Source organism: Polypterus senegalus, chromosome 3, assembly GCF_016835505.1.
Source record: "Polypterus senegalus isolate Bchr_013 chromosome 3, ASM1683550v1, whole genome shotgun sequence".
Classification (NCBI taxonomy): Eukaryota; Metazoa; Chordata; class Cladistia; order Polypteriformes; family Polypteridae; genus Polypterus; species Polypterus senegalus.
The window spans coordinates 274,087,506-274,093,505 of record NC_053156.1 but is presented as its reverse complement, the minus strand read 5'-3'; positions in this window follow the sequence as shown (position 1 = coordinate 274,093,505).

Below are 6,000 nucleotides of genomic sequence, written 5' to 3'. Positions count from 1 at the left end.
GCACAAGTGAAAAATCAGATAAAAAAATAATACTGAAAGGGAGGTACTATTTTAAATCTGCAGAACTGGATAGGAGATGTGAAGGAACCTGGGGTGTCAGTGAGCACCAAACCCCCAAACACGATTACAACAAGAGTCCCGGGATCAAATAAAGAAGTGTAAATTAAACCCAATTCCACAAGTAATAAAAGCACAAGCACCATATCCTCTCTCCTTTCAATATCTCTCACCACCACACTGCCCTCCTCCAGTCGAGTGTTGCTCCACGTCCTCCCAGCTCTGACTCGCCTGGATAAGGCAGTGTGGTCCCTATTATTAAGGACCCGGGAGCACTTCCAGTGCCAGGGATGATGATCAACGGAAGTACTTCCGGGTCATACTCAAGTCCCACTTATTAGGGAGCACATCTCCCTGCAGCAACCATGGTTCCCAGTAGGGCAGTGTTGCCAGACTTCATTCCCTGCTGATTCCAAAATGGGCACCGATACAGAGGGCAGCTGCCATCTTGTGTCCCGGGGGAAATAACCTGTCTCTTGCAGCATCTTTCATTCCCACTGGGCTATCCGTCCATCCCCTCCGGCCATTACTTCTGTGTCTGTCTCCTTCATTTTTCCTGGCCGGGATGCCCATCCAACCCATGTGGCATTTACAGAGGTCAACGTTTCGATGGCCTTCTAAGTCCATTGCAAGGTCACGACCTCTGAGGACACGCCCCTAACAACACGAAAAGCTTCCTAATGATGGAGCACAAAATGGCATTGGGCATGAAACAACAACATTTATAGAGTGGAAACCAAGTTGAAATTCATCAAAGCAAAGATAGATTCAGTTGTGGAGTATGAAACAATTTGAAACAAGTCTAGGATCTCATATAAAAAAGTGGAGCATTTTAAACAAAAAATTAAATAATACTAAAATGTACACCAATTATTGTACCTCCCCATCCAATGGCTCAATTTCCTGAGTTCCTCCCACTATGCCAACAGGAAACATAAGAACATTAGAAACGTTATAAATGAAAGGAGACCATTCAGTTCTGTCAAACTCATTTGTTTAGCTAATAGTCCAAATGTCCCAAAACCTCATCGAGATACTTCTCTAAGGCTGTCAAGTTCTCTACTTCAACTACATATCTCAGCAGAGTCCCACCAGCCATACAAAACTTCACCACGCTGATAAATAACCAGAGAAAAAAATATTCACATATTTTACATTACATTTACACCTTACAATGCAATCAAGCAGAACATCTTAAGCCTTCACTTCCATTTATGTTCCTCTCTCCAGTAACGCTGCCTCCTCCTCCCCACCTGTCTTATCATTCTGGAATTTTGAAGATTGCACCATCATTTTTTATATTCCATTTGAAGGGGTCATTGAGTGAATAAGACTTCAGGGACTTGCAGCTCTCCTCCACGTATTTTATCCTTCATTGAAAATGGCTCCTCACCCGTTCCTCATCACTAGCTCAGAAGCAGAATCACTTCATCTCGATTTTCTCTATCCTGTCTGGACAGGCACAATCTACAACTAACATCAGAAAATATGCAATCATGGAGTCAGGGCTATTAAATGAAAAACCTCTCCTGGCCTTCTTGCCTTTACGGCTTTTTTTCTTCCCTTTTAACCAACCACTTACCAAGCGTACCATCAGTCCTAATTATGACAGCCATCTGTGGTTAGGACCATGACTCTATTATAAAATGACAGCACCAATTACAATTATATTAAATCAGTGATGAAACAAACAACATAAAAAACTTCGTGACAAATTAAATTGTTACAACGTGGCACAGGTGCAGTGGATTTAATGGCTATACTGAACGGTCAGAGGTCACTGCCCTTCATTGCTGCACTAATTTATACAACGACAGTGGTCAGGGCCTTTTAAAAATCAGTGCACTGAAGGATATCCCAGGGTTGCTGTCCAGCGCATAGACCAGTCTGAATGCCTATGTAAAAGTATAAAAAAGAAAAACGGCACCCAGCACCCACCCAGTGGACTCCACGGCACAGTTTGGACACTTTGGATTGCTTTCCAGTAATATTAAAGGGTGTTCCTGCCCCAGGGGTCTCCATCTCCCCATATCTTTTCACATCTCCAGTACTACAATGTGCTCACTGAATGCTTTCCTGGGTGTTTCCTTTGGCAAAGATTTCCTTGATTGATTTTCTGACCACTCTGAGACTGAATTTTGATGCAGCATCCATTCCTGTTCTCAGTTCCTCACAAGAGCAAAGGGCCATTCTTTGTCTGAAAAACTTATGCAACCATTAGAAAGTTTTTGATGGTAGCAGTTTAGAAAGTATAGAAACACATCAGACAAAATACTGTATATACTCATGGATAAGTTCTTTCGTGGATAAGTCGGGACTTGATTTTACCGTATAATTTCTGGTATTTTATAATGTCAGTTGTATAAGTCGAATGCGGAGAACTCACACAATTGGTCAAAGAGATTTTGATATGCTAATGCCCACCTGAGAGAGTAACCACTAAGCACACTGCCACACAGTAATACCCAGACTATTCCAAAGCGACATTTGCACTGTTTTGCGTTTTTTGTACCTCACACTCTCATACACCTTTATTGTAAGAGCATCCTATATCTACGACGGAGTGTTTGATCAGAAGAAAATATGAAGCTGGTTTTAAATTAAAAGTCATTGAAGTGGAGAAAGAAAATTGGTAACTGTGCTGCTGCAACAAAATTCAAGGCATCTGAGAAACTGATGCGAGATTGGAGAAAGCAAGAAGATGTAAAAAAAATAAATAAATAATAAGTGTCATATTTTTGAACTGGCGTATAAGTCGAAGTCTGATTTTATGATCAATATTTTGGGTTTCAAGACCCAACTTATATATGAGTATATACATTACACTACGTGGACACTTGATCATCACACCTATATTAACAATATGAACATCCCATTTCAAAACCATAGACGTTAATATAGAGTTGCCCCCTTTACACTTACAACAACCTCCATTCTTCTATGAAGACTTTCCATAAGATTTTGGAGTGTGTCTGTGGTAATTTGTGCCCATTCAGCCAAAAGGTGGGGTCCTGATGTTGCATGAGAAGACTTGGCACACAATTGGCATTCCAGTTCATCCCAAAGGTGTTCAATAGAGTTGACATCAGGGCCCTGTGTAGGTTGCTAGAGTTCCTCCACAACCAAACTCCTCAAGCCATATCTTTATGGACCCAACTCTATCTGGCACAGTCATGCTGGAACTCAAATGGGTCTTCCACAAACTGTTTTCACAAATTTGATAGAACACAATTGACTAACATGTCTTTGTATGTTGTATCATTTAATAGCACTCTTCCCTGGAACCAAGCCCTTGAAAACAAACCTGGACCTTTATCCCTTCTCCACCAAACCGTAGAGTAGGCACTATGCAGTCCAGAAGTTAATGTTCTTCTGGCATCCCCTAAACCCAGATTCATCCATCAGACTACCAGATAATGATGTGTGATTCATCACTCCAGAGAACATGTTTGCACTGCTCCATGACAGCATGCTTTGTACCATGTCAGTTGACACTTGGCATAGTAATCTGAGGCTTGGGTGTAGCTGCTCGGCCACTTTCATGAAGCTCCTGACTCTCAGTTCTTGTGCTGATGTTGCTTCCAGAAGCAGTATGGAACTCTGTTGTGACTGATGCCACAATGGATATGCATTTTCTATGCCTCACTCTGTGAGTTAGTGTGGCCTGCCACTTCATAGCTGAGCTGTTGTTGCTCTTCTACACTTCCACTTCACAATAATAGCACTTATATTTGACTGGGGTCGATCTAGCAGAGCAGAAACTTCACATACAGACTTGTGGCAAAGGTGGCATCCAATGACCGTGCAACGTTTAAGGTCACTGAGGTCTTCTGTACCACCCATTCAATATTTAGCAGTGGATGTTGTATAGGTGTGTGCTTGATTTTATGCATCTGAACTCAATCATTTGGAGTGCTGTCCATATACCTTTAGCAATTCGCTCTACCTGGGAGTAGAAGGTTTTGGAAAATGCACTTAAGACAGAATTAAAGGAAAACAAAAAAAGCAAAACATTATTTTTAAAATTGTATTTAAAAGAACAAATCACATAAGTAGCATACAGTTAAGTCAAAAATACACTGATGTAAGTAATTCAATAATTACACTATTGTGTTAAATAACTAAAGAGACCCAATCAAGTTCCTTTTTACATTTGTAATCCTGATTCACCCATCCAATGGGTCTAGAAGGGTCCGGTCCTGTCCTAGAAGGACTGGACATAAGATAGGGACCAACCCTGGATGGGGTGCCAATCTATCAGAGGGACCACACTTGTACTCATCCACTGGTCACATTAGAAATCAGCTTGACTTAATGAGCACATCTTTGGGGATGTAGGAAGAAAACTGGAGTATCTATAGCGAAATCCACACAGTTGTAGGGAGGACACAAAAAGTAACGGGGAGTGTGGAAAAGAGGGTGCAGGTGGTGCAGAAGAGTGTCAGGATCAATTTGTGATAGACTGGTATCAGCAAGAGTGATCTACAGGATGGTAGTGAAACCAGCTATGTTATATGGGTTGGAGACGGTGGTGCTGATCAGAAAGCAGGAGACAGAGCTGGAGGTGGCAGAGCTAAAGATGCTAAGATTTGCATTGGTTGTGACAAGGATGGACAGGATTAGAAATGAGGACATTAGAGGGTCAGCTCAGGTTGGACGGTTAGGAGACAAAGTCAGAGAGGCAAGATTGAGTTGGTTTGGACATGTGCAGAGGAGAGATGCTGGGTATATTGGGAGAAGGATGCTAAGGATAGAGCTGCTAGAGAAGAGGAAAAGAGGAAGGCCTAAGAGAAAATTTATGGATGTGATGATAGAGGACATGCAGGTGATGGGTGTAACAGAACAAGATGTAGAGGACAGGAAGATATGGAAAAAGATGATCTGTTGTGGCAACTTCTATTGGGAGCAGCTGAAAGAAGAAGAAGAGTCCTTATTTTACGGATAAGAAACAGTATGTGTGATTGGGCACACACATGTCTGGCCTATTAACTTTTAACACTGGCTGTGTCCTTTCCCCACTGCTCTTCTCACTATATACTGTACAAATGGCCCCTTGGTGATTTGTTTGTCCAACTTCTTAAATTTGCAAATGACATCACATTAATAGGCCTCATTTCAAACGATGATGAATCCATATGCAGATGAGAGGTGGAAATAGCATGTGTGCAGCCAAAAAAATCTCAGGGAGTGACCATAGATTTTCTGCTCATCCATCAACAGAATCATTTAAGTTTCTGGGCACTGGGCTGTCACAAAACCTTAAGCAGGATGAAAATATCTGACATGTTCTCAAGAAAGCCCTTTAAAGAATGTTCTTTTTGTCTCAGTTTAGGAAATTCAGCCTCCCCCAGGCAATACTGGCCGAGTTCTACACAGCCATCACCAAGTCCATTCAGACCTCATCTGTAAGTGTCTGGATTGGTGCTGCCTCTGCTCCGGCTAAAGTCAATCTGAAGAGCAGTATCAGAATGTGTTAAAAGGCCATAGGCTGTAACTTACCACCCGTCCAAGTCCTGCATCAGTCCTGGGTAGGGAAGCATGCTGCAGAGATCATTGCTGTCCCGACTTACTGAGGGCACCTCCTGTCTCAAAGGCTTTCCTATGGCATGTAGACTTATTTTGCTCAACTGGAAGAATCCTAACCCACCACTTTTAAGTCAGTGGGTAACCGACATCCTATGCTATTTGAAATAGGAAAAAATCTAATTCTCAATCAGAGGATCTATTCAAAAGTTTTTTTCAAATATGGCAGGATTTAAGGAATAACATTTTTGAATAAGCTTCTATATCCGGGAAAAGGATACTCTTCCATCCTTGCTGCTTCAAAGAACTGCTTTGTTGGCTGGCTCTCTTCTCTTCCTGTTTTGTAGGGGAATTTAGGTTTTGTTAACTTTGATTTGAATGTATGGATTGTTATTTGTTTTTAATTAAAATTAATAAAAT